At 37.2% G+C, this 10,643-nt stretch overlaps 2 pseudogenes; both read right to left on the bottom strand.

Annotated features, from left to right (window-relative positions):
* Positions 1–5,098: 5,098 nt before the first annotated feature.
* Positions 5,099–10,643, bottom strand: part of LOC129072811 (non-POU domain-containing octamer-binding protein-like) — a 112,383-nt pseudogene continuing 106,838 nt past the window's right edge.
* LOC129077013 (leucine-rich repeat-containing protein 57-like) lies at positions 6,592–7,314 on the bottom strand (annotated as a pseudogene).

Raw genomic sequence — 10,643 nt, 5'->3', positions numbered from 1 at the left:
CAGTCACATTTTCCTGAATCTCAGCGGCAGTCTGAAATCTCTTCCCTTTTTAAGAGGATTTTAGTTTAGGGAAAAGCCAGAAGTTGCAAGCCCCTAAATCTGGGCTATTGGGAGGCTGAGTCACCTGGGTGATTTGATGTTTTGCCAAAACATCCTGCATGAGATATGATACATAAGCGGGCACATTGTTGTGATGAAGCTGCCAATCACCAGCTGCCCATAGCTGCAGCCTTCTGCATCATCCAAACACTTTCTACATAGCGATGTTTAAGCTTTATGCAAAACTTCATGAAGATTCATTGCTCTACTCACTCATTCATTTTGAATACACAGCCACACAGTACACATGCTCACTCAAAGGCGTCTACCACCCCCACTGACCAGTACAGTGAAGTCATCATTGTTCACCCATGCACATTCCAGGCCACTTTCCTTGGCTGCCAGGTTACACTGATGTTGCACAAACCGTTCTCATTATATTAACAATTTTTCTGGACAGCTTTTATATTGCTATATTCATAAAACACAATAAATATACTATATTATGTCATTGTTTTATATCTACCCTGCCTGAGTAGCACAAATTTCCTATTATGATTTTATAAATATTTACTGTCATTAACCTTTTGAATAAATAATCCATCTGTTTCATGTATACATAAGACAAAATACAATTATTAAAGAGGAGGAGGTAGGTAGAAGAAGACAAATTAGTTAATGCAAATGTATACAAATCTATATAAGAGATGATTAGGACTTCAACGAGTCTTGGTTCTGAGGTAAAAAAGAATGGTCAATTGTAGATTTTGTAACAAAAACAAACATTGAAATGTATGGTTCATAAGTAAAAATTCTCAAGAAAGAGACTTTCACCCAGAAATTTCTGGCCATAATTACCCAGCACCCTTTTCTACTCTCTGGCCCCAGTGTATTCCTTTGGACCTAGCAAAGTATTTCTAAAGTAGGAGGAGACAAAATTAATGTTTTTAGCAGGACTCATTGATCTGTAAGCTTTTCTGTTATGTGAGTGCCTTTTGGCACTCATGTCATGCATGTGTACATACAATGCAAGATCTTATCATTAACTGTTCTGAATTTGGAACAAAGTAGAAACAAATATTGAGGAACTGAAGACTTTGCCAGCAACTAACAACACCAACAATGTGCTTAACAAATAAAATACAAAATAACTTTTTTTAATATTGCTCCAAAACATCCATTGCAACAATAGAAAAAATTAGAGTAAGGTCAAGCTCACCATAGATCATGTAATTTTTAATAGCACTAAAATGGGATCACTATAGCTGCCACTATTGCTTTCCAGCTGTTCCTAGCTAAAGAGAGCTAATTAAATAGTTCAATAAGATAACACAATTATATGATTCGGCAGTAAGCTTTTTCATCCCGGTCTTTAGGGAGAACTTTAGGATTATAAATTGTAACTTAAAAGGAGGAGGATAGGAAGAGAGAGGGAGAAGAAAAACAAAGAAGAACAACAAAATGTAAATTAAAAGTGAATATATAGGAAAATGCTTAGGAGAAAGGAGAACTTTTTCTCCGATTTATTTCCAAAATGCTTCATGAGGTTGAGAAACATTATTTCTATGTTACTTAGTTGCACATAAATATATACTTTAGGAAACTTTTAGCTCTTCTGGTACAGTGAGTATTTTTCTTATCAGTGACTAGACTACAAGAAAATTCATAGGAAATCCACATTTAGATCAGATATGTGAGAAGGTATGGAAATTTGTGACGCTGGTGCTTAGTGTGGAGTAAAATTTTGGCATAGCCCAATCATAGCAAACCTGAGTAACATTCATAAATTTACTGTCACCTTAAGCACTGTACTTTTCTTTTCAAAACACATTTGGGCAAAAAGATACAATAAAAGGAATATATTAAACATGAAAAATTGAAATATGTGATATTTACACCATGATTTACTGGTTTGGTTGTTCTATATTTATTGTTATATAGAAAACATGTGAAATGTTAATGTAGAAATGATTGTTAGTTAAGAACTACATTGAATAATTTGTATGGCACTAGAGATTTAAAAGCAATTGTGATTTTAACCTTCCTCGATATTTGTTTCCAATATGACTTTTCTTATTAAACTCAATGTCTATTCCTTTTGCTCTTTTTTTTGTTTAAGCTAAATACCACTGATAACAGTACTGTGCTGTATCACCTGGAATCAACCAACCCTGGTCCAACGGACCTGCCCTAGATGCCCATCCAGTTAATGGCCATCTTACCTTCACTTTTAGCCAATCAAATCACTGATTCATTTACATTTAAACTGAACCCTTTGATTCCCAAAGCTCTAGAGAAGCATTGCATGTTGTGTTGTTTCTGCCACAGGGACAATTTTTCTTTGCATTTAATGAGCTTGAATTCTTTTGGAATAAAAAAATACCTTCTAGAAAAGAAAGAAATTCATAATGGTAAAAGTTCTCATCATTGTCTGCTACATGCCACTGTCTCAATATTAGTGAACTACAGGGCTTGATCAAGAGACACATAGCACATATTATATCCCATACCAATTTATTCAGCTTAAATACATAAAAGAAGCAATATAGTGCTCAGTAAAAACAGCGATTACACTGGAAATTATCATGACATTTCAGGTGCATTTCCATTCCACATAAACTTGGAGAAATGACCCCTCCATTTCTTTATCTTATAGTGTGTCAGTCACGTAGTCCCTGTGTAAGTACTGCCAAGCACATTCTCCTGTAGTCACTGCGGTCATTAAAGATGAGCCAGCTCTGATATTCATGAACTACTGGGCCAGTTAACACTCTACATTTACTTTTGCTCACTGTTCATTTAGGAAGATAGTTTTCAATGGAAAATTCTAGATCATGGCCTAATAAGTCTGGGTCTGAGAAAAACTTCAGATCCACCCCATGATTCTGAATTAAAACTTTTACAGGCAAATCATTCTCTTATATTATTCAATCTCTTTTCTTGAAGAGACTTAGAGTATTACAATGATGCATGTTTGCCAATAGTTAAAACAATTTTGAACATCTAGAGTACCAATGGTATGCCTGCAATTAGGCCCATCAATTTCCCCAAATATGTTTTTATTTCCTGTATGCTTATTGGCAAACATATTGAAATTAATTTCCATGAAACTGCCACTAATTCCATTATTAGGCAGATAGCATTACATAGATAAAACACTAAAAAAATGTTTACTACACCAAACATCATCTCTTCTTTGTTATATGTAGTATTTATATCTCTAAATAAGCAGAACATCTGGTTAATTTTTGCCCTTATTTCTGGCCCATAATAATTTTGAGTGTTCGTTATGAATGTCTGTTCATTAAAGCTGCTAAGTTTTGTGGTGGTTACATAGCAACAGATAACTAATGCAGTTGAGAAAAGCAGAGAGCTTCATTATGGCATAATTCTCCATACCATCCTTCTACTTTGTACTTTAAAAACTTTTTCAAAAGAGATCCCACCTTATTTACTTTTTTGAATACAAGGTAGCAAACATTCATCACAGCCAATTTCTAATTTCTTTTCACACACCCCTCCCCCTGCTTTCTAAAACAAATAATTTAATCAACTGTAAAAGGACTCAGATTTATGATGACACAACTTAACATTTTTTGACTTTATGGTGGGGCAGAATATACATACTTTCAGTAGAAACCGTTATTTGAATTTTGAATTCCTTTCTGGGCTAGCAACATGTGGTACCGTATTCTCTTGTGGTGCTGAGCAGCAGCAGTCAGCCCCAGCTCCCGGTCAGCCATAGCACAAAGGTGACCTGCTGATTCTCAGTGTACTGGTTGCCCATGATTTCTGGATCTTGTGTTTTGTTTTTACATTGAAATCCCATCAGGTCTGCAAAATGCCCATCTGTGACTTCTGCTTCTGGTGAAGCAAACATGCAGGTGATTACATTTGAGATGAAACTCAAGATGATTGCCTAATATTGGGCAAATATAAGTGTTCTGAACGCACTTAAGGTAGACTAGGCTAAACTATCATATTTGGTAGGTTAGGGGTATTAAATATATTTTTGACAACATTATTTTCAACTTATGATGGGTTTATCAAGGTATAACCTCATTATAAATCAAGAAACATCTGTACTTCAATTTTATATTAAATTACTACTTTGAGAGCTAAAAAGGAATGTGTAGTAGCCAAAGAATAAGGTAATATTTAGCTCATTGCTGAGCAGTCATCATTTTATTTATTTATTTATTTCCTTTTGCATTATTGCTCCATTTTCCAGAAAAACTTCAGAGGTATCAGGGACAAATCAGACATGGTGCACCAATAAAAACAATGCACAGCATAACTACCTAAGGTAGGCAAAGCTAAGAACTACTGTCCAACATTCAGCATACAGCAACCTGGTTCCCAAGGTTATACTAGGCCTGTCAAGAAAAGCTGTGAACAGCAACATCACACAGAAGGGCCATTTGTGGGTCATCCTTATCCAAGAATAAAATGGGGGCAAATTAACACAAGGTTTTTTTTAAGATATACTAAAGTGAAAATCTCTAAGAGGAAATGTCTTCCTTAGGACAAGAAGGGATAATACATGGGATATAACAGAACTGCTATGTATGTCATCTGTGACCTCTGCAGACATTTGCCTGAATTCTCACCTGGGAGTGAATGGAGTGATGGGGCTAAGGTCACTGGGGGACACTTGTGGGTTTTGTGGTATATGTAGCCGTGTCTCTGGGGTTGGGGAATTTAAGAATGAGAAAGCAAATGCAACAAGATAAAGAATGGAACGATCAAGATTAATGGGGCTCTAACTGGATCCACTTTGCTATTGTTCCCTCTCTCCCAGGCCCTCAATAATCCAATGAGACTTCAGGAATGTACCACAAGGAAATGATTAAATGATGTACCACACAAAATTCATTTGTTCAATAGCGCCATTCCTTTGCTCTCTGCCTCCGGCATACTCCCTAGAGTAGTACAGTCAGGGAAGACCTAACTATTGGGAGGAATCCCTAACACTTTTCCAGGATAGAATTCCGCCTAGTCCAAAAAGGGTTCTTCTCCTAAGACTTTTGGGAAACTAGACAATGAAAATTTATTAGTATCAGTGATGTACGCTTGGAGCAAATTCAGCTCCAGGAGCTGCACAGTTGAATGCAGGAGGGGTTCCACCAATTGCCCACATTCCTTCCATTGTAGCAGCCTGGCCAAAGCGTTTGGTAGTTGGTGGGGTCAGTCCCAAGGTGCCATCTAGCATCATAGAGGCAGGTCCTGGAGGAGCTGAGGTACCAGCAGGCACAGGAGCAGGGGCTATGGCGCCTCACTTTCTTATGCTCATTGCACCTCCCATAGCCATCTGGCCCACCTGTATCGCTTGCTGTGTTGCATCAGGAAAGGTTCCCTTAAACCATTCCTGCTGTCCCCATACCTTTTCTTCCCCATCACATCTCTTCCTCACAGCTCTTGCGCCCCTCCTCTTACCTGAGCTCCAGCTGCTTTCATTTTTGTACTTCTTAGTTGTGCAGCTCTTCCATTCTCCGAAGTTATTATTTATTTATTTTTTACCTTTGTATTAAGTTTCTTTTAATAAGCCTGGTTCCACCACCACAAAATGTTTATCAGTCACATGAATGCATTGCAGTACTCATGCAACCTGAACACGAAACATTTCTTCCTAATCAGTTCACTTTCAAAGAAAGGGCCAATTACAGGTTAAAGTTTTTCTGTCTTCTTTTAAAGGATGAACCTTTCTTCCAGCCATGAAGTTCATTAAAAATTCTTTATTTAGTATATTCTCTCATTCAGAGAATAAACTTGATAAATATAGGTTGTTTTAAAATATTGCAGTAGTTTTTTGATAGATAATTTGATTAGTAGACATAAATACAAAAAAAGGAAAAGGATTACCAGAGATAAGACATTATTTCTAACAGCTTCATGAAAATCTTGATTATTAAAATCCCTTTTATCTTACAAATTTTGCATATATGGTTTTAGCTCTCCAAGCCCTCTACCAATAAGACACCTGGAATAGTAAAGAATTTGCTACTGCAGCCTTGGGGTTCATCTCTTAGTGTTGCATTGGTGCTTCTATACTTCTACTCAAGACAGTCACATATTTATATACATCCTAAGTTCCAAGTATAAATACTATAATTGAACTGATGGACTGGAATAAAACACAAATCCTTAGATTAACCCTAGTGACCTCTCACAAGTTATTTGAATTTCATAAAAATGTGAAATGTCAACAGAGGTGGGATGGCAGTTGACTTTATGAAAGCTCACACATTGAAATTAAACATGAAATTTCAAGCTGTGGTATGGAGCTATTACCAGGCGGCATCCCTTCCTCACTGTATAAATAGCTACTAGCTACTGGTTTCTTAAAGCCAAACTAATGATTTTGAAGATCAACATTGTCCACTGCCCTATCCATGAGTCAAAAGGGAAAACTCCTGTCTGTTGATCCCTTTTAGCTTATTTAAGATAAAGTATCAGCTCCTTACTGCAGATGTCCTTGACAAGAGCCTTTGATTGAGCCAGTTGCAACAGGTTCCAAATGTCCTACAAGGATTCCCATGCTCATGGAGAACATCATGCAAACTTCTTCTTGGTGGCCGAGAACCTCTCCATGTACTTATCATAGCCTTCTAGTTCTCATAGTTTCTGTATTTCAAAAAGGTTGCCCTCCACAGCAAGCAGACAGATCTGGGAATCACTGAGGATTCTCTGTGGAAGCATGCTGAGCTTAAGACAGTTCTCTTCCAGGCAAAGAACTTTAAGAGGAGAGGACAGCAAGATATCTTTACTGAGATCTGCAATATCTGATTCTGGTTGAGGTTAAGTTCGATGACCTGCAACTCTCCCACTATGTCAGGTATGCTCCAAATCTGGTTCTTGGAGAGATCCTCCACATCCAGGTGCCGTAGGCTACAAAGTTGGGGTGGTAATGCTCGGAGCTGGTTCCCAGAGAGGCTCAGAGTCTTGAGGGCAGACAGTTTCCCAAAGGTAGAGGGCAGTTCTCTCAAGTGATTATTGTTTAAGCTTAGTGTCTCTAGTTTTTTCAAGATTGTGTAACTCATCAGGAAGAACAGTTTGTTGTTGTTCAAGGAGAGGCTTTCCCGCAGAGTGAACTTCCCTATAATCATTGGCGGTAGGCTCTCTGTTTTGTTGTTGGATAAATCGTTGGTCCTGAGATTGCTCGTCAGCTCCTGCAACTCTGAAGGGAACTCAGTCAGCCCACGGTCGGTCCTTAAGCTGAAAGGCACCCGTTTTCTGCGCGGTTTCCACGTGAGTGCGGAGGGCACTGTCTCCCATCCTAGCACAACTCGGCTCAGGTCCTCCTCAGCTCCGCAGGCTCTTCTCTCTGAATTTATTCTTGATGCCTCAGCAGATCCTGCCTCATTAGCATGGCCTGGCGAGCAGCCTCCAGCTCTATGTCCAGTTTCTCGCGCTTCCTTGATGTCGTGGTCCACTTGGTCCTGCTATTTCTCCATCTCAGTGAGTGCCTTCCAGTGCATGGCATACTCATACTCAAAGGGCCAGCCTGTGCAAACCTTGGTGGCTGCTCCCTGAGCAGTAATCATTTTAAAATGGGTACCTCAATCCAAGGAAATATAGATCAATGCCACAAATGAAAAGAATCCATGTTTTTCAATCCTTTCACTGGAACCTTCAGTATAGTTTTGGCGGTAAGGTGTAGAAATCCCCAATTAGAGTACATCTAGACTTCTAACAGGATCCGTTAAAGTCATCTATGTGTAAAAGGGTACATCTGCCAGCTATTACCGGAATATTGTCCCTAAAGCAAACATCCTATGGCAAACTTTAAGTCTGTTTTATTGATATTCTGAAAAATACTTGGCTTCCAATGTTGCATCAGCTATTATTAAATAAAGATTAATAAATAACAATTTTGGTGATTATATAATTTGATTTTTTATATATTTTTAAGATTTTATTTATTTATTTCACGAGAGAGGGGAAGAGAAGGCGAAAAAGTGGGGAGAGAAACATCAATGTGTGAGAGAAACATCAATCGGTTGCCTCTTGCACACCCCCAAACCAGGCCCTCGCCTGCAACCCAGGCATGTGACTTGACTGGCAACCAAACCAGCAGCCTTCTGCCTTGAGGGACAATGCCCAAACTACTGAGCCATACGGGTCAGGGCTAGGGATTTTTTTGTTGTTGTTTTGTTTTGTTTTTTTAATTGAAGATTTTATGAGCCAAAGTTAGAATGTACCTACTCTTCAGTAAAAGAAAGGTATAAAAGAGGAGAACACATTCTAAAGTGAGTTATAAAATAAATTAAGTGCAACTTATTAAAATAGTAAGAAATATAAACTTCACATATATATGCACATGTTTATATATACATATGGTATCTCCGAATAAGTGGAAAAATGCAGTATAAAAGGGCTTCTAGTAAATAAAATATGGGCCACATTTTTTTTTAAAAATGAAGAACATAAAAAGGAAATAAATGGGAGACAATAAAATTTAAGAGGAAAATCAGATTAAATACACAGTATGATGAATAAAAAAGAAAAATTGGCAAAGAAAAATGTGTAGCAAGGGAAGGAAACAGCTAACCATTATATTATTATAACTATACTAACTGAATCTTCAACTGTGGCTTTTCATTACTCTCTTTTCATTCAGTCTAGGCTGGGAGTCAGATGGCACCTTACCGTTGTGGAATATTTAAGAGCTTTGGCTACAGAAACATCCAACCTAACATGAAATATTTGATCTGGTGACTTCAACATATTCCTTTACTTATTTCAAAACAGAAAGACAGATTACTTCCTGGGGTGCTTAGTTAATATACAGACAATGATTGCAAAACAATCTAAAATGTTATTTAAATCCAGACAAGTAACTCACTAAAAATATTTTAAATAAATTAGTCAGTTGAAAGTGATCTATAAAATTGCAAGGTTTTTTTTTTTACTTTTATTTTTTATTTTATTTTATTATTTATTTACTTTTTATTGTTCAAATACATTTGTTTCCATTTTCCCGCCACCACTTTCCCCTGCCTCACCCACCCCCACTTTCCTCCCTCAATCCTTCCCCACTTTGGCTTTGTCCATGGGTCCTTTATACATGTTCCTTGATTTGACCTTTCCTATTCTTTTCCCCATCACTCCCCTCCCTCCTTCCCTCTCATTACTGTCAGTTTTTTTTTCTTTCAATATTACTGATTGTATTTTCCTTGCTTGTTCATTTTGTTGATTAGGTTCCACTGATAGGTGAGATCATAGGGTATTTGTCTTTCACTGCCTGGCTTATTTAACTTATCATAATGCTCTCCAGTTCCATCCATGCTGTCATGAAGGGTAGTAGCTCTCCCTTCCTTCCTTCCTTCCTTCCTTCCTTCCTTCCTTCCTTCCTTCCTTCCTTCCTTCCTTCCCTCCCTCCCTCTTTCTTTCTTTCTTTCTTTCTTTCTTTCTTTCTTTCTTTCTTTCTTTCTTTCTTTCTTTCTTTCTTTCCTCTCCCTTCTTTTCTCTTTCTCTTTTTTCTTTCTTTCTTTCTTTCTTTCTTTCTTTCTTTCTTTCTTTCTTTTCTTCTGAGTAGTATTCCATTGTGTAAATGCACCAGTTTTTTGATCCACTCATTTACTAAGGGGCACTTAGGTTGCTTCCAACACTTGGCTATTGTAAATCGTGCTGCTATGAACACTGGGGTGCATGAGTTCTTTTAAATTGGATTTTCAGGATTCTTAGGGTATATTCCCAGTAGTGGAATCGTTGGGTCAAAAGCAATTTCATTTTTAGCTTTTTGAGGAAATTCCAAACTGTACACAGTGGCTGCACCAGTCTGCATTCCCACCAACAGTGGACTAGGGTTCCCTTTTCTCTACAACCTCACCAGCATCTGTTGTTTGTTGATTTGTTTATGATGGTCATTGTGACTGGTGTGAAGTGGTACCTCACTGTGGTTTTGATCTGCATCTCTCTGATGGCTAGTGATGCTGGGCATCCTTTCATGTGCCTCTGGGTCCTGTGTATGTCCTCTTTGGAGAAGTATCTGTTCAGGTGCTTTGCCCATTTTTTAATTAGATTGTTTGTCTTCCTGGAGTGGAGTCTTGTGAGTTCTTTATATATTTTGGAGATCAAACCCTTGTTCAAGGTATCATTGGCAAATATATTTTCCCATACAGTTGGTTTGTAAACTTTCAAGGTTCTTATGACTTTGAAAGTTATAAATGATGCCAGGAACATTCATTTTGTTCAATGTTAAATTATATAAACAGTACCTATTGATAAAATTGTGAAGGTTGATTAAATAATGATTATAGTAGATTTTTCATTTAAAATAATATTATATTAAGTAATATAATATATTGATTATAATATATGTTAAATAATATATTATATTATATTATATCATAATATATATCTTGATAATATAATATCAGGATTTCTTCAATTCATGTTGTGGTAGAGAGCTTTCTGGTAGCTTATGTTTGGAAAAGCACCATGTAAAACCTTGGGCAATTCTATTCTAATGTGTGAAAGAGAAATCCATTAGTCTTCTCAGTTTCTATACTATACTTTGAGAGATACCTTTAAGTAAAGATGAAAACTAGGAGTTCGGTAACTTGTGTGGTTTACCTTAATAGCTGAGCTTTAACAATCAA

This window comes from Pteronotus mesoamericanus, unplaced genomic scaffold (genome assembly GCF_021234165.1).
Source record: "Pteronotus mesoamericanus isolate MK-2021 breed Mesoamerican mustached bat unplaced genomic scaffold, CSHL_Meso_final contig_100, whole genome shotgun sequence".
NCBI lineage: Eukaryota > Metazoa > Chordata > Mammalia > Chiroptera > Mormoopidae > Pteronotus > Pteronotus mesoamericanus.
The sequence above is the reverse complement of the archived record's forward strand: the minus strand, read 5'-3'. Positions and strand labels throughout refer to the sequence as shown.